A 23,510-nucleotide genomic window follows, 5' to 3' on the forward strand; every position below is an offset into this window, starting at 1 on the left:
CACGATGTTGGCCGAGACGGCCTCCTTGTGATAAAGACTTTTCTCTCCACCCCGGGTGTCTTTCCTTCTTCCCTTCCTCCCTCTCGAAGGATTCACCGGGAACAAAGAAAGGGAGAAGCGTATCGTCCGGGAAGTGAGAAAGGCGTTAATTGAAAGGAGCCGGGGGGAAAGGGGGGGGGGCAAGCAGACCCAGTAAAATCTCGTCGTTCTACGTGGCAAGAGAACGTCTATCGCCAATTTTCTCGGTTCCATTGAAGAGGGCGGAAATATCTTTCCCTTTCTGGCTGATTGACTGACTTTCGATATATTCCACCAAAATCGCACAGAATTGATCTTCTCGAAGAAATTTTGTAGGTTTTGTGAAATAAGCAAAAATTATTTTGTCCTCATAAATCTTGCTGTAATATATTTTCATCGATGATAAACACTCATTTTTCTTGAAAGTTTTATAGTTTCAAATGCACGATATAAAAACTAGCGCAGAGAAAAAATCTTTTAACGTATATACTTTAGAATGTATCTCATTAAAGTATAATTGATACACTATTTACGAAATAATACATATAATATAGAGTGTCTACTCCCTGGAAGAACATGGAAAATTTGGAATTCTCAGGGAAGATCTTTGTACTTAGAGAAATCAGGAAATTTTTTTGTGGAATTTTATTGGGACTCGGGAAATTAAAAAAAAAATTTTCTTTGATAATTTTGCTCTTGCAATTCTATTATAAGCAGTAGACAATCCGTCAATAAGCCAAGTTGTGAATTATGTATTTAAAATATATTATAAATATATCTATCTCTATTTATATATTTAATGTTTTAACAAAAATATTGAATATGCAATTTATATTCTATTTTTATTTTTAGTGATGAAAATGTTATGCAAGTTAAAAATTTTTATCTCAATGAGAGCTATTTATTTTTCCTTTTTTCAGTATATTTGTAAATCTAATACTTGATATTGACTTTGTGTTTTTCCTTTATATGAATGAAAAGCATTGAATAGAAAAGGTGTGCAATATAAAAATCTTATTTTAGGAAATTGCTTTAAAAATTTTTGTAAATATTTTTTTACCTGGAATTTTGAACAAAAATACCTGGAGGATCAGGGAATTTTTCAGGAATTTTTTCATAAAATTTGAATAAATACCCTGATGTACTAACACATATATATGACTATCTTAAAGTGCGTCATCTTGAATACTGCTGCACCATTGGAAATCAGAATTAGCGCACACTCGGTTAGGCTAATCAAGCAATGTCGCTAATAAGAAATTGTTACGGCTGTGGCGTCGACGGGCGACGTCGACGACGATAAGAACGACAGGTGCGATTAACGAGCCTTTGACTCAAGTTTGGGGCTAAACCGACCGCTAATTAAATTAATTTCAAGATACGTCTCGCCCCTTCGTCCTTCCCTTGCTTAGAACATCGCGGTATGGGCATATTACGTCATCATACGTAAAGGGTGAGGAAGAAAGAACGCACGATCTGGATTCTCAATCGTATCCTCCGATCGACAAATGATTAATAGTACAATAATACATGCATATATTCTGCTTTTATATAATGCAGAATATATTAAGTGTTTCGAATACATATCTGAAAATTAATAATTTTTTAATATCTGATTTTTAATGCAGCTCAGGGCACGATTGCGATAACTACAGTCCCCTATTTGAAAGGTCGTTTCTGAAGGCATTTTTGACGAGGAACACAGGAAAAATAAAAAAATTTTTAACCAATAGTTTCCGAGATATGCGAGTTTAAAGTTTCACAGTTTTAATGCTATCTCTGTTCTAAAATAAGGAAAAATAAAGTTTGTTTACGTTGCATTTGTGTAAAGCAGATGTGAAAAAAGTGTCTGTTCACATTTCCAAGAACGAAATTTCTTGGGTTTTTTCACTTTCCACAAATTGAGATTCAACTCAAATCTTTCTATTGATAAATGTTACATAATTTTTTTTTTTTTTGGAAATTTAAAGTGGAAAGTTGCGAAACCCATGTGAAATCTCATTTTGCATTAATAATAGTAAAAAAAATAGTAAAAAAATTTCGACCAATAGTTTCCGAGATGTATGATTTTAAAGTTCGTTGTATTTGTGTAAAGCAGGAGTGGAAAAAGTGTTTGTTTACATTTTCAGAGACAAAAACTCTTTGAGTTTTTCCACTTCTCTCTACGGGGGGAGGGAGGGGGGGGGGCTCCGCTACCATTAAAATTAGACACATTAGTTTGGATTGAACCTCGCTTTGCGTGGAAAGTTGTAAACCCATGTGGAACCTCATTTTGCATTAAAAAGTATTTTGCATTAAAAGCGTGGAGGCAATATGTTTCGCCCCTCCCCCTTCCCCTCCCTCCCCGGGAGGGCTCCACTATCAAAAAATTAGACACATAGGTTTACGTCGAACCTTGCTTTGCGTGGAAAGTGGAAAAACTCAAAGAGTTTTTGGTCTCTGAAAATGTAAACAAACACTTTTTCCAATTCTGCTTTACACAAATACAACGAACTTTAAAATCATACATCTCGGAAACTATTGGTCGAAATTTTTTTACTATTTTTCTCGTGTTCCTCGTCAAAAATGCCTTCAGCAACGAAAAGGGGCCGCAGTTATCGTAATCGCCCAGCTCAGTTTTTGAAATAAATTTAATTAAAAAAATAAAAGTAAATTGGAATTTTGTATAATGTAGTGTCAAATTACAGCGCGTTCATGCAAGATAAATTTGGCACGAATGTAACTGAATATAATTTAAGAAATCATGTATGCTTCTTTTACGCATAATTAATATTCGCACGAAAGTGCACGAACAACCGGAGGCGCATAAATCCGCGCAAAAACAAAGTACAATATTTCGAGTCACTATATCTAGTCACCGGGTGCGTCGCACGTGGCGGCGTTAAAGTATGGATGAAAAATCGGTGTAGGTGGTGTATATTCTTCTTTGCACTAGGCTGCATTCCATGCATGAAACAGGGACGCTTCTAAGTAAAGTGAGGGTTGTTCCGTGCTCGATCCGTTTCGCAAACGACGCGTAGTGCAACCTCTTCGCCGTGACTTCGCACGCATTTCGACGTTTTCTTGAAAAAGCATTGCACGAAGCAACGGTTGTCTGAGAAGCAGCTGACTGGCGCAGGCATAAGAGAAGAGACACAGGGAGGAAAGGATGAGTTGAGTCGCCGGAGAGAAAGCCGGGAAGAGAAAGGACGGCTGCGAAATGGTATCTCGACTTAATACAACGAGAGAGAGAGAGAGAGAGAGAGAGAGAGAGCGCAATGTCGGGAATGAAATTTCATCGCGGGAATTCAATTAAAAATAATATGCCAGGGGGAGGAAGCTTTCGACGCGGGGAAAAAAGGCAGTCAACGCTGATGGATAGATAAGCAAATGCGCGAATGAACGAACGGATTTATCATCGACGTTTAACGTCCACGACATTAAACAACCGGCCGATAATCAAGCAACGGAATGACGTGTCGAGTTAAAAGCGCGTTTTAACGAGTTTTCCGAGTGACAGTAAATCAAACCTCTCGAATCAAACCTTTCGAGTTGTATTCAACGTGATGACATTTCAAGATTGTAAATTTCATTCGTATCATACAACATGCGTAATTATTCGTCAATTTTTTCTCGCATTGTTTTATTACTTTTGCGTGTATAATATAATTATACATTTATGAATTCTTTTTTCTCAGATCCCAATAATATTTTAAGGATGTTTTGGGTGTAATATATAGCAAAATACTGTAAAAAAAACATTTCTTATGTTTATATTGTTTGAAAAATATAAGTAAATAAATCCAGATTATAAAAAAAGTTAAAGTATGGTTTTTAACGTTTTTGTAAAAGAAAATAGTTGTAATTAATATTTTTTCTAATTTATGATAAAAACTTTTGATCACGAATATCTGAAATTAATTGCAAGAAACAAAAAAAAACGAGTAATTTTCAGAAAGAGAGAGAGAGAGAGAGAGAGAGAGAGAGAGACAGATAATATTTTTCTATAATTTTAGTAAATAACTTTTAAAAGAATAAGTGGATCTAAATTTAGTTTTGCACAAATAATTATTAGAGTTTTCTTAATATATGTGAACATTTTTATTTTGTTGGCAACATTTTTATTTTGTTTTTTCCTTGTCAAATTTGTTAATAAGTGCTGCAATACATTTCCAAGAATTAAGTTTTACGAATTAAGTAATTTTAAGTTTAAATAATTTCCAAACCATTAAGAGAATTGTGCTTAGGTTTTGCACAGATATTTAGAAAAAATAGTAGAATAATCCTTCTAGAAATTTTCATGCTTTTGTTAATGTTTTGACATATGACTCACACATTCGAATTATGCGACGCGATTAACCCTTTGTTGAATAATGCTCGATTACTTAACACATTGTCATGCATATGTGAACGAACGTTAATAGCACTTGAGATTTATTACACAATTAGATTTGATGCTCAAAGTTTCCCCGCGATTCGGCGAAACCGCGATTGCGTCCCCAATGCCAAATTGAACATCAGCCAGAAAAGTTTCCACGACTCCTTATTGTTTCGATGGCAATTAAGCGATGGCGCGAGGGACGAGTGGGAGGACGGAAGCGCCCTCTCGTACAGGTTTTCGGGAAGAAGGGCGAGTCATCGTAAATTCTCGCTCCGTGAACCAGCGGAAAATTCGATCGAAATGGTTTGAATTCTTGTCTCGCGAGACGAACGGTCGGCGCGATTCTAGAATACTGATGTGTCACACCAAGGGGGCGAAAGTCGCTTGTTTTCTTTATTCCCTCGCTCTCGCTTTCTATGGCCCTGGTTCGTTTCAAGGCCGAAATCTTATGTTCGCGAATATGGGAAGTCAATAGGGAGGCAAGTCAAGCAGCAAGTTACTCAGTCTTTCCATTACCTCGCTACGAGATAAATAATATGCAATTTCTCTCTATTATAATAATTTTAATTCAACCTTTGACAGATTCAAACAAAGAAACATAAGTTTATATCTTCATGTAAGCATATTTTTGATAATAAATGAATTACTATAAAAAACTGAAAATACAGGAGCAAATTACATCTTATTTATTCAAAGAGATGAAAATATTATATTAATAAAATATTAATTTAAAATGTAATTATGACAAAGATATACCTCGAAAAATATACTGTTTTTGATCAAATTACACACATGCAACTATAAATGAATCATATAATTTGCGTATTTTTTGCGATATTTTAAAAATCCATATATTTTCATTATTGTGATAATTTGAGATCTGATCCGTAATATCCGAATATAAAATTATCGCCGGTTTGTGTTATTTGCATACGATGATATATCGACTATCAAAATATTGGATGTTCTTTTTTTCGTAATGCAGCGGCGAAAAAAAGAACAGAGTTATGGTATTCGGAATAAACCTACCGCAGTTTCGAGCATGAATTTACGAGACAACGCGACGATGCCGTTTTCGAGAAGGCCCTTGGGAATCGGGAGATGCGCGACCTTTTGCGAGTCCGCCGCCAATATCGAACAACTTGTGTAATTGCCGGCGTTTGCATTTTTATCGAAAAATTCCATTTACGAACGTACGATAAAATGGCGCGTAAATAAGCGGACGCTAGCAGCGAGCTTAGCGACTAATGATTCCGGTCTTTCCGGACTGAGGAACCATTGCGCTGCGCGATGTTAAATGTGTGGCGAGGGAGAGGAAAAAAAGAGGGGAGCATGCGGTCCCCCACAAACGAGAGACATCTCTCCCGAATTCGCTTGGAGAGTAACGCCGGACTACACAAACCGCGGTAAATTTGCTTTCGGGCAAAATCGATTTCGATACGTAAAAGAAACGGTTAAGAGGAAAATTGCCCGCGTTTGTTCAAATTCTACCCTGACATTCGATTTTCATATAGTATCCACGTAACGGCGCCGCGAAAAATCCTATGATATACGAAAATCGAATGTCAAGCTGGAATTTTCCAAAAATTTTCTTAAATTAAATAATAATAAAATATCTCTCTTTAGCGAGGACTTTTACGCCAAGTAGAGGGGATAAATACCCGGTGCGTTCCAAAAGTTCCCAGACTGATGGAAACATCGAATTCTGTAGATAAACAAAATTTTATTATTTACTTTTCATACATCTCCCCTTCTCACCATATAGTCTGCAGAATGTTTGTAGAGCCGTTGGAAGGTCTTGGAAAATTCTTTTTGGGAAATCGCATCTAAATCGTTGAATCGCCTTCACATCTTCATAGCGAGTCCCTTTCATCACCAATTTCATCTTCGTAACAAAAAAATTAGTAAGTGCCAAATCTGATGAGTACGGCGAGTGGGTGATAATGATCACATTTTTTTGGAAGGTGACGATTGATGAATGCGTGGGAATGTTGTCATGAACAAGGAACCATTCCAATTGGTAAAGCTCGGACCTAATACGTCGAATTCGCTTCAAAAGAGCTATCTCGATAGAATAGTTTTTCCACTTTTAAAACAAAATTTAATCGCGGCTCTTTGCTCCATTCTTGAAATCATGACGACGCAAGAAAGATAAATAATCTTTCAATGTGCATTAAAAACTAATACATTTAACGCAACATAAAAGTTATGGGTGATTCAGAAAGATTGGTACTATCTAGTTCCAGTATTAATCGAGAGATAATGCCATTAATTCTTTTTTTTTTAAATCAGTCCAGAAATTTTTTGAACACACGAGTATAGCGGCCAGAATAACGAGCGACTTGCGACGGCTATAAAATAACAAGCTCCGGGAAAAACTGTTGACGGAAACGCCGGGATTGAAGACCGGAAGCCGCCTCGTTTTCTCGTCCGTCACGCTCTTACCAGGCCAGGATCGCGATCCTTGGATTATTTCGTGAGGTGACGACGCAAGATCCTTAGTGGCGTGCTGAGAAAGGCGATTCGATTTGAAGGGTTAAAAAAACTACGTGTCGTTAAGGATTCGCGTATGATTATGGGACTCCTTCTTGACGACGGACGCGCGAAATGACGCGCTCGCCTCGCTTCCTTCTTAACGAGGACGCGCACGTCTTTGAGCCCGCGGGGTGCACGTAATCTTCAATACACACAGACAAATCCTACTGATGAATCGTGCGTATTCGCACCCTTGTCCTTAACCCCTTCCTTCCTTCCTTTCTTCCTTCACAGCGTGCCGCTAATAGAAATGCGCTCTCACCGTGTTAGCGCAGTGGACTTGCCTCTTTCGTCTCCTCTTTCCCTCTCTCTAAAGCTTTTAACTTTATCGAGCGAAATTGCTTTCCCGCTGCGAAAGGATGTTGCTGTCATCCGTTGAAATTGGATTATTAATAGGAATCAATATGCATTTATTATGGTTATGATTATTATTATTATTATTATTATTATTTTGAAAAACGAATCTTGTTCGCGATTGTTTCATGAAATTTCTCGAGTTAATCATAAGATGTTAATAATAAGAGAAATAAAAAGAATGTCAATATATGTTCATCAATATATTACATTAAATATACTCTGAAATTATAGAGCCAGACTTAAGGAAAGCTTGGTAGTTTTACTATCGATGATAAAATTTTTTTATTTTATTTTATATTTATGCTATGTTGATCGTGGAAATTTATTATTCTCTCAAGTGTAAAAAGTTGAGGTGGATATCCAATCTGAATTAAATTATAAAATGTTAGATACCAGACTTAAAACACCTTTGATCAATATTACTTTATTAAACAACAATGAAAGCATCAACACAAATCTACTCATTCACAAACGCATGGAATAGTTAAGAACGTTTAGATTTTATCATCTTGAATGTGTATATTTATGTTGATGCAATTATAATTTATCTCACGGAATCCGACGTTAAACCATGTTCCGGCACAACGAATGAATCCTTTCTAATTCGTGTCTTTTGTCAAGCCTCAAGAGAACACCATTACACGGGGAATGAAAAGTCTTTGTCATCGTTAATTGCCTGGCTCGTTAATGACGACCGTGCGATTATGACGGCTTAAGCGGCAATTAATAAGTTTGAAGGGGCAGGAGGGAAGGGACGAAGGAAAGGTACATTCGCCGCTCGTTACGAACCGCAACTCAATTTTTATTTTCTCAGAGAAGCCGGCGGTCCTATTTTTATCATTGGTCGCGTACACTGTTTATCGTCAAGGACCAATATACATACGTTATTTCCCGAATATCTCGCACGGAGAATCGTAGGGGAACACTCTCTGCGGGGATTTACGGCGGGAATATCGCAAGATCCATTAAAATGCGTGCATGCGCACTGTCTCTCGTTGATGGTGTCTCTCAAGGGAGGACGATACGCCGATAAATTTATATAAATCTGCTTACATATGTAATACAATCTCTTGGAAATTTTATATGAGGATATATTCGAAGTGCACGCTTGTATCTTCTCCGATAAACAAAATTGACTTAAACGTTTGTTGCAAAATATTTTCATATGTATTTTTTTACACATATATTAACAATGTTATAGATTTATTGTTTTATATAAGTATTTCTATTGTGTTATAATTATAAGTAAAAAGTATCCCAATTACTCATGTAAAAGGCCGAAGCAATTAGTTGACATTTTAAAATGCCAATTTTTCTTTTTAAATTGATTCTTTTTTAATAATTATTGTGATATAATTTTTTCACTAGTAGTAAACATTCAAAATCAACAGATCGATTTCACTTCGGTAATGAATTACTCAGAAAAAAAATTGTAGGATCTTTATTAAAAAAGCAAATTAAAGATAAAATTCTGCTCTTTAAAATCCAATTAACGAAATTGTGCCACAATTTTTTTTTTTTTTTTACACTGACAAACTTTTGAAAAATTTTTTTAATTGACGTCGCTTTTTCATAATGTAATTTTGTAACAAATAAAAAGAGTTGAAGTCAACTAAAAGATTCTGAAACTAGAAACTTCAAGTTTTGTAACGCTTTTTTATTGAATCTCAATCTGATTATATGCGACAATGTTGCAGCCATTTGAAAATTGCTTTTTCTGTAGAAGGAAGAAAGTGGACCTTTATTTTTTTTGCGTAGTGTATTTTATCATTAAATAGAATGCTGAAAAGTTAGCTTAAATCATTTAAAGTTTTTTTTTAGTGAATTTTGACAGCGTATCAATGTATCAATATTTTGGTAATTGAATATCTTTTGGTAACAAAATTCTCTTTGGAGATAAAACTTTGTACAAACTAATTTGTAAAATGTTTAAATAATTCTCTCTCAAAAAAGGATAAAAAAAGATTTGCACGAGAGAGAGAGAGAGAGAGAGAGAGAGAGAGAGAGAGAGAGAGAGAGAGAAAAAAAAGAAATAAAGATTTAAAAAATTTACTACATCAAATAAGTATATTATACAGAAGTATAGATTTAATCGACCAATTCGCGAGACGACTGAAGGGTAAGCATTCTGCACGACGGTATAACATCAACGAAAGACGATTGTCCCCGCATAAACAGCAACGGGTCCCACTCGGCGATACACATGGTTGCTGTGCTCGCAGGGGACGCAGTTGCCAGTGGACGGATTCGCCCGCCCCTCGTAGAGAGAGAGAGAGAGAGAGCGTACGCTTTCCATCAGAGCAAATAGAATTTGCGGTCGTACCCACGTCCGCATCCGCCGGATCCCGCCTGCGAAATCGCGTCGCGCGAGCATCGCGACACAGCGCGGGTTGGACTTTCCTAGGGGAAAGGAAAAGGGAAAACGCGCAGCCACATACGGCGAAGTCGCGTGCGATTGAAAGAGAAGAAGCGACGGATCCGACGGAGCAGCGTGGGGAGGGGAGCGGGGGGGGGAGGAGGACTCGCAGCAGGTGCCTCCCTCGCTTTTACGACCGGTCGCCAAAGGGCAGTATACCGGATGTCGTTTACATGGGAATCGCTCATCGGGGAGAAACTCTCTCTGCCAGATAAACTCTAGATTTGCGCGGATGGACCGCGCGGAAATTTATGCAAAACCTGCCGATCTGTCGCATCCCGCATCATCTCGCGCGCCCTCAGTCCTTCTTCCCCCTCTTGCCTGCTAAACTTCTAATATCCGATTCTCATCCGCCAATGGATCGACTGGTTTTTTTTATCGATGCTCTTATCGACTCGTGTGTCCAGGCGAACACCTTAACTTGTTACGAGCAGAGATACTATTTATTCAGAATCTTTACTTAGCGAAATTACATTGGGACGTGTGCCATGATAAAGGAACAATGTTTATAGCGCGCGAGTAATTTAATTTTTATTTTCATTTATCTATCAATCTCGTTTATTTAAAATGGCGTTAAAATAGTGTTGAAATATTTGAAATATTTTTTAAATATTCATAAAACGGTAATGTGTAACGAGTAACGAGGACATTCATTAGTGAAACACGATTTTGTTTCAAAATAAGTTGGCCCACTTTGGATATAGATATGATTCTTAATCATATTAAGGTCAACTCGATTTTTCTATTATATTTTAATTTACATATTATTAGATTCGTAATGAATAGTGAATAATAGTGCGTCGAAAAATATCATCCTTGCCATTTTATTTTGCACATATTTTTTAAAGAAATGGTAATCGATTGGGCAAAAAATATTTTACAACTTTTCTTATTTGAAGCTGCCCCGTGTCTTAAGAAGAACGCGGGAGTCTTTGTCATTCGTTGCTGGAACAAGGGATGATACGACAGGGTGAAGCTCATCAGGCGAGCGTGTATCCGCGGCGAATACTAATGCGGCGAGCTTCTAGGGGGGGCCGCAAACGTCTATGCTGATATCCATAAGCCAAATCGCCCTCTTATCCTTCGTATAATGTTCAATAGCCGTTATTCGATAACGTCTGTCTTGAATAATCGAGAAACAACTCAATTCGCTTCATTTGCCAGCAATGCATGCGAGTTTAATGAAGGGGGGATTGGATAATCTGTGCATTAAAAAAGATACGAAATTACGTATTACAATTTTTGCGCAGAAATTAACGAACAAAGAATGTTTTACTTCATGGATTATGTCCACGAACTTTTATTCACTTTTTATCTTACGACGAACTCCATCGTGTGATCAAATCGGTATGAGTTGGCGTTTTTGCGCGATTTGTCATTCTTCGAGAACCTGCTCGGATATTCGGAAATAACGGATGCGCGACGATCCGTCTCAGGATTATGTCGTTACCGTATGACACTTCCGTTTCTGTTGACATTGATGTATGCGTTTCAGACTAATCTGAAAAAGTATACCGTCTGTCGTACCACGAGTCCGATGTTATACGTTTCGAATGTTCGGAGTGCTTTTGTAATAGGATCTGTTGTATCACGGTCAAGTGGTTTATAAAGTAAACATGCCTTTGTGTGCTGGGTTTTCATGGAGTGCCATCTCGAACATATAGCCGTTTAAATAAAGTTAAATAAAAATTATAATCTATATCGGTATATCTTAAATATATTACATCTCTAATAAAGTTAAAATTTGTTATATATTTTGTAAAATAGGCAGATTAACAGAGTTTTATATTTTTCCTTCTCCCTCAATTTTAGTATTTCGGAATTATTCATTTTTATAATGTAATCTTGTAGATGAGTAGTTAGTTTATTTATTTGCTGCGCGCCTTGCAATCTTGTAAAATATTTTTTTGAAGGGAAGGACAAATATATTCTGAAATCAGATTACACAATATACAGGGTATTTCGAAATTAAATGTCAAAACTTTGGAAGTGGGGTATTGATAAACTAAAGAAAAAAATCCATTAGAGATTTGCTTGTTTTTGCTTTGTTTGGAAAAAAATTGCAAAACGAAAATTTTGAAAACTTAAGGATGTTCTGGATGTACAATAGTAGCAAAAAATTCTTAAAATTAAAAAGAAAACATGTTTCTTACGTTTATACTGTTTGAAAAATCAAAAAAAATAAATCCGGATTATGAAAAAAATTTTAATATCACAAAATAGTATGAATTTTGACGTCTTTGTAAAAGAAAATAGTTGTAATTAATATTTTTCCTAATTTATGGCAAAAACTTTTGACCGTGAATATTCTCTGAAATCAGCTGCAAAAAACAATGAAAAACGTGTAATTTGCAGAAAGAGAAAAAGAGACAGATAATATTCTTCTACAATTTTTAGTAAATAATTTTTAAACGAATTAGTGGATCTAAATCAAGTTTTGCACAAATATTTATTAGAATTTCCTTAATATATGTGAAAATTTTTATTTTATTGGTAATATTTTTTCTTTGTCAAATTTGTCAATAAGTTCTATAATAGGCGATTTTCTATAATCAATAGTAACTTTAAATTTAAATAACTTCCAAAGCATTAAGAGAATTGTGCTTAGTTTTTGCACAAATATTCAGAAGAAATAGTAAAACAATCTATGAAATTTTAATGCTTTTGTTAGTATTTTGATATATGTCACATACATCCTTAAAACAACACCAAAATTATTAGGTTTATCAAAAAGTACTATGAGATAAAAATTGTAGAGCATGGAATTAAGAAATAGAATGAATTAAAATCCTGAAGTAAAATTAGAGGATTGTAAATAAATTTGTGACGCGAGATTAATGTATCCTGTTTACTTTAGTTTATGTTTTACATTCCTGCTGTCATTGGAGACATTCATTGCATCAAGGAAATGACAATATAAACAAATAAGTAAATAAATAAGTGAACTGAAACGAAAAAAAACTATTTTTATTTTTTTCTTATTTATTTAATTGTAAATATTAAATACATCTAATTTTTATTTTATGATACTGTTCGATAAACCGAGTATTTTGTTTTAAGTTTTTTTAATGAAAATTTTCTTGTTTCTTTTTCTGCGGTTTTCTTTAAAACGAAATGAAAATGAAAATGAGCAAATCTTTAAAGAACTTTTTTTTCTCAGTTTATCGATTCCTTCCAAAGTTTTGACATTTCATTTCGGGACATCCTGCATATACATTTGTCATTTTACTATTATTTTCTCAATATTTACTTGGTGTGGACCCGACGATAGATGTTTTCATACACGGGTGGTCGTGTACAAAAACAGAGATGGGGAAAACGTGACGCGGCGGCGGTGACTGAAGGGCATTGAAACGACGGTGACGGTACGCAGGCAGCGTGGTCGCGCGCGGCCACGTGCTTCGCAGCCGAACACCCACGAGTGTCGCCGATCGCGACCGAGCTCGAGATTTCGTGCGCGGACCGCGGATCCACCGTCGGAATGCTTCGTACTTAGTCGTAGTCGCGTGCCACGTACCGTCGTATCGCTCTCGCCGGTACGCGGTTCACTTCACTCCTTTCGCGTAACCTAACTCGACGAATTTTCGCGACTCGCGATCTACCGCAAATAAATTTATAATCTTTTCGTCTTTTGATGATAGTTCCGCGAATATGTTTGTAGTGATTTACTTTCGCACGATTCCGTCCGATCAATCGCGATCGATTTACGAATTTTTGAAGGAGAAATAGTGCGACCGACACTTTTTTATTCCGCGGATATGAAGTTTGCGTCAAGTGGGAGTGGACGACGGATGTTGATGTTTTGGCAGAAGTGCATGGAATAAAAGGTACTTTAGTATTAATCATAATTTAATATCAAAATCTGTCGATTAATATTCAATGCTGTTATAATCCTTCAGTTTAATGTAGAGGTTTCAAAATGTTTTTATCATTAACTAACAAGTTATGTACTTGAGACTACTGTATTTTCATTGCAATTATATCGAATTATGATGTTAGAAACAGCAAATTTTTTTCGATGAAATATGTTGAAATAAATAAGTTTCTTAATTATCACCATTCTTTTTTTCTGTCTTTCGCATTTGGAAATAAAGAGTAGATTAGTAATATTATAAAATATTGACAAAATATAAATCTCTCTCTCCTCTCTAAAATATACCAAAAGATAACGTGTTTTATACCTTTAACAAAAATAGACTCTGATAATTGATAAAATTTGTCAGTTATTTATTAATCCACAAATTGAAAAGAAAATCATAATTAATATATTTTTTTATCTATATTAGCAAATATGAGTAATAATATTTTTGTTTTAATAAAATAAATAAAAAATTTATTTATTTTTTTAAAATTACATGATCTCTCGCTTCTTATAATTCAATATGATGTCAGAAGAATCAAGATCCTTAATTTAGTTGATTTTCAGTTTAAATTATATATGCTGTCATAAACAGTTTTTTTTAATTATTACAATATTTTTATTTCTTTAACTTCTTATGTTTACAAAAAAAAATAGTTTTATCACTTAACTTGATAATTGCCTTTCACGATGGCACATCATTCAAGCGTATGAATTATTCAAAGACAAACTGCAACGTGTACGCCATGCAGGTACTGAAAGGGTTACGGTATTTGCGATTTCCACCGCGGGCGATGTGGTGAAGATACTCGCTTGTTCAAGAAGAAGGAAAACGAAGTGACTTGGAGAGAAAATCTACCGAAGCGCGGCAGCATTTCGAGAAGCACCAATTAGCAACTGGTGCTTTTCGCTATTCTCTTTATATGTAACCAGGGTGTATCTGCTTCAAGGAACACGCTACGCCCTTTTGAGCGCATCACCCGTTACGAATTCTAATTAAAATTCGCATTTATTTCGCCGCGATAAGATTAAAAGTAACGCATGTTTGTTTCGTGTATGACGAGAACTTGAGACGGATGAAAAAATCTGCTCGCAGATTAGTTTACCCGTCGGAAAGCGACTTTAATTATATATGTTTTTATATGAATAAAGTATTATTTAAGGTTGGTCGGTATTGTACTTGGCTAGGATCGATAAAGGGGTTTATTTTTTATAAAATTTTAAATTCTTTTCAAAAAAGGTGTTGTTATTCTAACTTCCGCAATTTTTGAGATATTTGTCTAAATTTTTTTATATGAATAGAATATCTCATTAAAGGATGGTATTGAATTTGATGAAAATTGGTAAAAGGATTTATTTTTTTTATGAAATTTTGAATTTTTCAATAAATATGTATGTGCATGCTGTAACTTCCACAAATTTTGAGATATTAGGCTAAATATTTTTACATTAATAGACTAGCATTAAAGAATGGTTGATATTGATTTTAATGAGAATTGATGAGAGTTTATTTTTTATTAAAATTTTGACTTTTTCTAAAAAAAAAAAAAGATGTAGTTGTTCTAACTTCATCAAATTTTGAGATATTGGGCTAAATATTTTTACATATATTTTACATTAATAGAGTGTCATTAAAGCATGATTGGAATTTGATTAGAATTGTTGTATTTTTCAATAAATATTTGTTCACGATGTAATTTCTGCTTTATAATCCGAAACATAAAAGAGAATAAATTTTATTTCAAAAACGACAAACTGCATCTTGTTGGAAAACTATTTTAGAGTCTCGGAAACTGATATCATTCCGATTTGTAATTACGATTACTGATATTATAAAAAAAAGAAAATAAAATTATGAGGAAGCCATGTGCAAGTTATTAATTTGCACAATTTTTTACCTGTTGATAGAACTTTTTATTACATACTCTGATATATATCATGACTCATTTATCTTCTATGATAATTAAAATTCTCTGATAAGCAAAAAAACTATGTTTAAACGAATACCGATTTGAAATGGTGATAAAGACGATCGAGATGATAGAGAAGAAATGTTCGATGCATGCCGAGTAGCAAGAAAATCCAGATTAAGAGTCGTAGAGGGAACGGCATACTCTGCCGAACCACTGATAAGGACTTTTTCCAAGGAAAAATTGCCGTTCCACTGGTAACAACGGTCTCGAGTTTCGACTATTTGTCCTGAAAGACAAGATCCTAATGGGAAAGTAATCCTTTTCGGGTAAGCGGCAGAGAGAGAGATAAAGGCATCCGTGGTCTGGGGAAAAGATTCGAAGAGATCTGTGTGGATCGTATGCTCGTGGCGAGTCTGGATGAGGCTCCTCCAGATGAGGTCACTGATACGGACCCCTCTTTTCGGGAGCTGAACTGGAATTTGTCTTTCATGGACGCGAGCGGTTCGTCTTTGATTCTTCGTGAATCTACAGCTATCAGTGAAAGCTGTTAAGCCAGATTGAAGATCCGTCGCTAAAAATGAGAGAATGTCATTGAGCCGGTCATAAAAAAATCTCGGCGTTATTTGATCTTTTTTTCACGTAGGATCAATTGATGAGATATGTGTTTAAGTCGACAATATCGCGACAATTTGACGTCCCATTGCGTTAGATTAATTATAAATATATTTCTGATACAATGACATAGAGTAAGATAGAGTTAAGCGTTAGAGTAAATGATTTCTGAATAATTTGACAAAAATCATAAACTCGCAAAAATTTTATGAATCTCTGATCCTTTATTTGCATTCTTGATTCTCCACATATTTTGCTATTTTAAGTTATATGAATTAGTAAATGCTTCAGCAAGCGTACAAAATCATTCTTCTATTAATGTAGTGATAATTTTGTTTAACTATAATTTATATTATATCGAGATAAAGAGAGACGAGAGGAAAAAAGGGAGATTATCATGGAATGGGGTAATGAAAAACTTAACTTTAGAATTATCTCGTTCATAGAAAATTAGCGATTTGGATTATCTCGATAAACCCCGACAAGTGCGAAACCGACCGATGTGAACTTTCCTGACAACGAGAGGCACGAGAGGCCAGTCGCGGTTGACGACTTCGTAACCTGAAGATTCGTCAATGTCAGACCCCATTAGCTGCAGCCCTTCGTCTGCTGTCGAGCCGCTAATTCCCTCAACGGCAAATATACTCGTACTTCGCCAAGCGGGATATGCAATGCCGCGTGTCGCCCCGTATCACCTTTCGGCTTTATTAGGATATCTCCGATGCTGATTTGGAGGCGCTTTAAAGGCTTGAAACTTGGAATAAAAATATAGAAAGAAAAATATGAAAGGAAATTAGAAATCTTAATTTTTTTTTTACTATAAATTTTCTTGAGGTGTACTATTTTATTAGCCCGTCTTACTCTTTATTTTGCGTTATTAAAAAAAAAAAAAAAATAGAATTATGATAAATGGAAAATGACAAGTCTTCATAAAAGACATTTGTCGATTTAAGTCGCGCTTCTGAATATAACTGTACCTTAGGGTTCTAGGTTCCGATTAAAATTAGCATGCTCAATATAGAATTCTGTTGAATACGCACATATCGATCGTCACGTCTACAGATTATTGACGCAAACTAAAACTGTGAAAATAATCTTATCCAAGAAATGCGTGGAGAGTTTCCATTTCAGTTTTCGTCTGTATATATATTTCTTGGAACTAAAAGATATGAACTAGCTCGACAAATTTACTTTATCCAGATTTCTCATTTCATGTTATATTTGTCATAATTTTGTTAATGTTTTTTAATCTTGCATGTAAAAAAAAAATACATTAAAAAAGGAAATAAAGATTTTGAATTTTCTCTTTTCTCTATTTGCAAATTTCATATTTTTTATTCTCTTTATTCCAAGTTTTTCTTTTTGAAATGAAAGCTAATTATGAAACTTTTTATAATTCAGGGAGTCTCTCTTTGGGAAAACATGGAAAATCTGAAATTCTCTATTAGGGAATTTTATTGGGATTTAGGGAATTTAAAAAACAATTCTCTCTTTGATAATTTTGCTCTTGCAATCCTATTGTAAGCAATAGACAATTTGCCAATAAGCCAAGTTGTGAATTATATGTTCAAAATATATTATACATACATATCTATATCTTTGTTCGTATATTGAATGTTTTAACAAAATTTATTGAATATGCAGTTCGTATTCTTTATTTTAATTTTTAGTGATAAAAAACGAAAATGTTACGAAAATTAAAAATTTTTATTTTAACGAAAACTATTCAATTTTTTTTCAATACATTTGTAAATCTAGCACTGGAGACTTAAGTGGCTTTGTGTTTTTCCTTTGAACGAAAAGCATTAAAAAACGCGTGCAATAAAAAAATATATTTTAGAAAATTGCACCAAAAATTCTTCAAAATATTTTCCTTACCTGGAATTTTACACAAAAATACGTGGAAGCTCAGGGAATTTTTAGGGAATTTTTTTAGAAAATTTGAGTGGACATCTTGTAACTGCATTGAGATGTTATTATTTATCATCATAACATATCGAATTATAGGATTACGAAGAGAGATATGAAAATACTTTGTTCGCGAAGTATACGTATTATACAATATAAAATTTGTTTAGATTTAACAGTGACAGAGCAGGATTCTGTGAAAAGTTGTAATGCATGGCGATACTATATATAGCGCACCCGTTAATAAGCACTGCACGCTCTCGAACTTTGACTCACGGTTTATGTCTCGGCATGACGCGTGCCGGCAGCCATTGCTCACGCACGCGAAAGATAAAGGATTATTTAACGCTTGCACATAAAAAGGCTTGGTTTAGATCTTAAGTACTAGCGGGTGATATCGCGGATGCAGATTTTGTTACGCGTTGAGACTGCCATCGCTTTGATAACACATTCATCCATTCACGCACAATGAAATCTTTCTTTGCCATGTTCCTAACCTAACCTATTTTTTTTGATAAAAGGTAAAATAATTCATGAATATTAAATTCATGTGAAAATAGTTGAAAAGAATTATGATTTTGCACAAATTTATAATCGGACATTGTTTTATGCATTGCTTTAGAGCAAATTACCTCGGTGAGATGGTTTTTTCTTTCACATATTTATTATTGATTTGTGTCAATTAAAAAGATAAAAAATTTGTAGCATAAAAAATATAAATATATGTAAAACCTATAATAAAAGAATTATATATACTATATTAAAATATAAAATATTAAAAATATAAAACATTAAAAATAGATATTACGAAATATATAAAAATATATAAAACCATACGCACACATATTTTGTACCTAAAAAAATTTGTTTTTAGAAGGTACACAAAATGCAAACTTATATACGTATCTTGTTTTAATTTCGAGCAATATGAAAAAAAAATTGAAGGCTGTACAAAATATTACGTAATGATTATAGTAACTAGTTAAAGATAAGCAGTTCTGGAATGCAATAAAAACATTAACGTTTAGCACCTAAGAATGAAGATAATGTATAGAATTTATGCGTATGCGCTTTGTGGAAAAGGGATATCTCGAGAAAACGGTGATTATCACATGCGGGAACTTATCGAGGAGGGTTCGCGAATACGCGCTAGTTGTCGCACAAAGCGAATTTCATTTACGCGCGCAGAGGAACGAGGCACGAATTTATAGCCGCTTGCAGCGTTTGCCCCGGTGCGCCCTTGTTGTCTCAGATAAAGCCTGATTTAACGCTGTTTTATTTTCACCCGGAATCGTAAAGCGCGCGGCGAACCGCTTGACGATGAGTAGAACTTTGTGTCGTGGTTTTAGTAATTTTTTTTTTTTTTAACTGAAAGCACAAAGTGTATTATTGATAGATGGAATGGCGAAAATGATAGTGTTTATGATAAGATACATACATTTGGATTAATTCATTTGTAAAAGTGGAAACACTTGAGATTAATGAATATTTAAATTTATGCAAGACTTATTCAGTATGTTTGTAAATTCTGTTACAAAATTAATATGCAAATTGTAAGATTACTTGTTCATATTTTTTGATTTGAAAAATATCGACGAGATAATCAAGAAATAGTACGATAGAATAATCGTGATTCGCATAGTTAATTAAGCTATAGAAAGTTTGTTACAAGCTAAAATCGATAAAAGCGTGACCGACACTAATTTAATTTCTAACTTATTTTATTACATGCTATTAATAAATACCAGGTAGTAATTAAATATTAGATAGTAACTAAAAAACAGTTAAAAGTTAAGTTAAAAAGTTGAAAAGTAAATAACTTTTAATTTAACTTAGTTAATTTTAGTTAAATATGTTAACTTTTAACTTAAACTAGTTATCTTTAAATGCGTTAACGTTAACTTATTAATTTTTTTTGATAAAAGATAAAATAATTCATGAATATTAAAGTCATGTGAAAATAGTTGATCATAATACGAATATTTTATTTGTCACATAACAAGTTTATCGGATGTCGATTTGATGTTGGATAGAAAATTAACTTTTAACTTTAATAAGTTAATAATTTTTTAACTTAACTTTAACTGAGTTAATTTTTGTTTAAGTAACTTTTAACGAAAATTAATAATTTTTTTGGGCCATTAACTTTAAACTTAATTAAGTTAGTATTATAACTTTTAATTTAGTTAAAAAAGAATTAACTTTCATCAAATATCAATCTCAAAGTTTCGTAATTTGTTAAGATCATTGCTAATGATTTAACGAGACTTTAAATAATTAAGGGCATCGTTTATTCGATAAAAAGAAATTGATTGTTTTGGAATGAGTTAAAGATTTTAAATCTACGATCGAAAACAAGTCCCCCATCCGAGATATAATATATACTTTCTCTCTACTGGCCGCACGCATAATCCTCGATCTCAGCATCGAGAATTAATAGTGCAGGCGTAATAACGAGCTCGCTTCGCCTTGAAGCGAACAGATACGGGATACGCTACGGTTCAATTAACGCCCGCCATAAAAATTCCGATCGTAAAAACGTGAATAAGAGAAGTCGTCCGTTTCGCGATGCCAGTCGACGTGCTACGCCATAAGTCACGACGATGAAAGGAAATCTCGAGAGGCACGATGGTGAAAAATGGCGAAAATATTGCGTTTTGAGGCGATGCGGATCTACCGCACAAGGAGATTCCTCCTAAAAGCGAGCGGATTTCGCGTGTGTTTTTGTGCGCAACGGAAATTTTAAAAATATCCAACGTCGAGACGTCGTCTGAAAATAGAAACGCACCGCCGCGACACGTGACGATCGCGACGAGACCACCTTCCGGTCTCCCGCCACGACAAAACTTGAAGGATATTTTGACTGTGCAATAATAGCAAAAAATTATCAAAATAAGAAAAACATATTTATACTGTTTGAAAAATCAAATAAATCCGGATTATAAAAAGAATTAAAGTATCAAATGAATATGGTTTTTAATGTTTTCGTAAAAGAAAATAGTTGTAATTAATATTTTTTCTAATCTATAACAAAAACTTTTAATCATAAATATCCCTTGAAATCAACTGCAAAAAACAAAAAAAAAACGAGTAATTTGCAGAGAGATAGAGAGAGAAAGATATTTTTCTTTACAATTTTTAGTAAATAACTTTTAAATGAGTAAGTGCATTTAAATTAAGGTTTGTACAAATATTTATTAGAATTTTCTGAATATATTTGAAAATTTTTATTCTATTGCAATGTTTTTTCTTTGTCAAGTTTGTCAATAAGTGCTACAATATGCGATTTTCCATACTCAATCAATACTAACTTTAATCTTAAATAATTTCCAAATTGTTAAAAGAACTGTGCTCAGATTTTGCAGATACTTAGAAGGAATAGTAGAACAGTTTACGAAATTTTCATACTTTCGTCAATGTTTTGACATATGATACATACATCCTTAAAGAATATGTATTCTCTTTATACTTTTGGAATAAAATTTGCAGCAGATTTTTATCAATAAAATATTTTTTTTAGGCAACATAAATGAAAGAAAAGGCATAATGATTATTTTTTTGATCAGACATATTGATAGGATAAATTATTTTAAATTACAGGAGCAATCTTTATCATCAATAAATTAAGAAAGAGTCGTATTTTTCCATGTGATATTTATAGAATTTAAAATAATTTATTTTTCTTCATTTTTTTTCTTCGAAACTACAATATAATCACGACGATACTATAATGCACTTTGCGCGTTGCTCTGGTTTAGTCACGCCAATCCACGAGAAAGGGATTATTTGCGATTAACTATGTCATGTAGTGAGATGTACTGTCACCACTACCTACCACCACACGCGCACGCACGCACGCACGCACGCACTGCCGCACGCACGCACGCATGCCGCACCTGCACGCCTGCACGCCTGCGCACCTGCACGCATGCACGCACGCATGCACGCACGCACGCCTCGCACGCACGCACGCACGCACGCACGCCACGCTGCCGCACCTGCACACACACACACACACACACACACACAAAGGGATTCTTAGACTACTCGTATACTCCTTTTTTTTCAAAAACTAAGCATTTTAGAGAAAAATGTTTTGAACAAAAATTGTATGGTTTTGAGGGGAACATAAGATGGTGTCATTGGTTTGACCTTGGATGGCAGATCGTTAAGGTCAAGTCAAGGACACCTTTAATTTCTTAAATGGAATCCCCTTTTTTATTGCATATTCTTATAGCTTATGTCGAGAGCTTTCCAAAACCCTATAATAAAGTATTTTTTCATTAAGAATTTTTTGAGTTATTTTGTATCTTAATCTGACATATTTTAATATAAAATATAAAATATCTCGAAAATTATTTAGTGTTCGATGATTGTATTGTAATACTTTTATGTACAGAATAATAAGATGAATCAAATGGTGTAAAGAAAAAACTAAATTGTTATATATATATAACTGATCTTGTACAGATCTCTAGCCAGATTTTTTACGATTTCCCCAATGCGTTTATTTAGAGAAACATATAACTCTGAGAATATTTGCAAATCTGTGAATACGAATCCGGGTGTGTAATTTAACGGTTTTTTAACGGTTATTTAAAATCATTTTTTCCAATTTTGCGCCTTTTATTGCATCATGAATCATCGTGATCTAAAAAGTCATAAAGATAAAAAAATCATTTAATTAATAACATTGTGAGGAATTTTATGATATGCAAAGACTAATATTGCTATGAAAAACATGTATGTTTTTTCTTTTAGATAAGAAATTGTTAGAGATATTTCTAATATATATTTTTCTCTCTCATTTCTCTCTCTTCTTGAGTGAATTACATTATAATAATAGAGTGTCTATTTTCTGGAAAAATATGGAAAACTTGGAATATTCAAAGAATTTTTTTGCACTTGGAGAAATCAAGGAATTCTCATAGGATGTTATTGGGAATTTAAAAAAATCTTTTCTTTAATAATTTTGCTCTCATATTGTAAACAGTAGGTAATCTGCTGATAAATCAAATTGTGAATTATGTTTAAAATATATTTTATACATACATACATATATATATATATATATATATATATATATATATATATATATTCAACGTTTTATTAAAATATTGAATACATAGTACCTTTTCTTTATTTTAATAGTTAGTAATAAAAAATGGAAATGTTATACAAATTAAAAATTTTTATCTTAACAAAAGCTATTCAGTATTTTCTAGTACATTTGTAAATCTAGCACTTGAAATTTAAGTGTTTTTTCTTTCATATGAGTGAAAAACATTAGAAAACAGCAATAAAAAACTTATTTTATGAAATTACACTAAAAAATCTTTAAAATATTTTCTTTACCTGAAACATTAAAATAAAAACAACTAGAAAATCGGGAGATTTTCAGGGAATTTTTTTTAGAAAATTTGAACAGACTCTGAATAAAAATTATGAAAGATTGATTCTCAATAGCGTTCTCAAATGGTCAGTCTTAATTTCCAGTTAGCGATGTTTGAATTGGTAAACATTTCAACAATT

The 23,510-nt window shown here is 33.7% G+C and overlaps 1 protein-coding gene across 2 annotated transcripts in view; it reads left to right on the forward strand.

Moving 5' to 3' along the window:
* Positions 1 to 23,510, forward strand: part of LOC126849826 (protein prickle) — a 147,123-nt gene that overhangs the window by 58,531 nt on the left and 65,082 nt on the right. Inside the window, exon 1 of one of the 2 annotated variants that reach the window (XM_050592132.1) lies at positions 13,194 to 13,513. The exons of the other annotated variant lie outside the window; for it this stretch is intronic. The gene's annotated coding sequence lies outside the window, so the exon portion shown is untranslated. Of the gene's footprint in view, positions 1 to 13,193; positions 13,514 to 23,510 lie in introns of those variants that run through there. 2 annotated transcript variants of the gene reach the window in all.

Source organism: Cataglyphis hispanica, chromosome 1 (genome assembly GCF_021464435.1).
Source record: "Cataglyphis hispanica isolate Lineage 1 chromosome 1, ULB_Chis1_1.0, whole genome shotgun sequence".
Lineage (NCBI taxonomy): Eukaryota > Metazoa > Arthropoda > Insecta > Hymenoptera > Formicidae > Cataglyphis > Cataglyphis hispanica.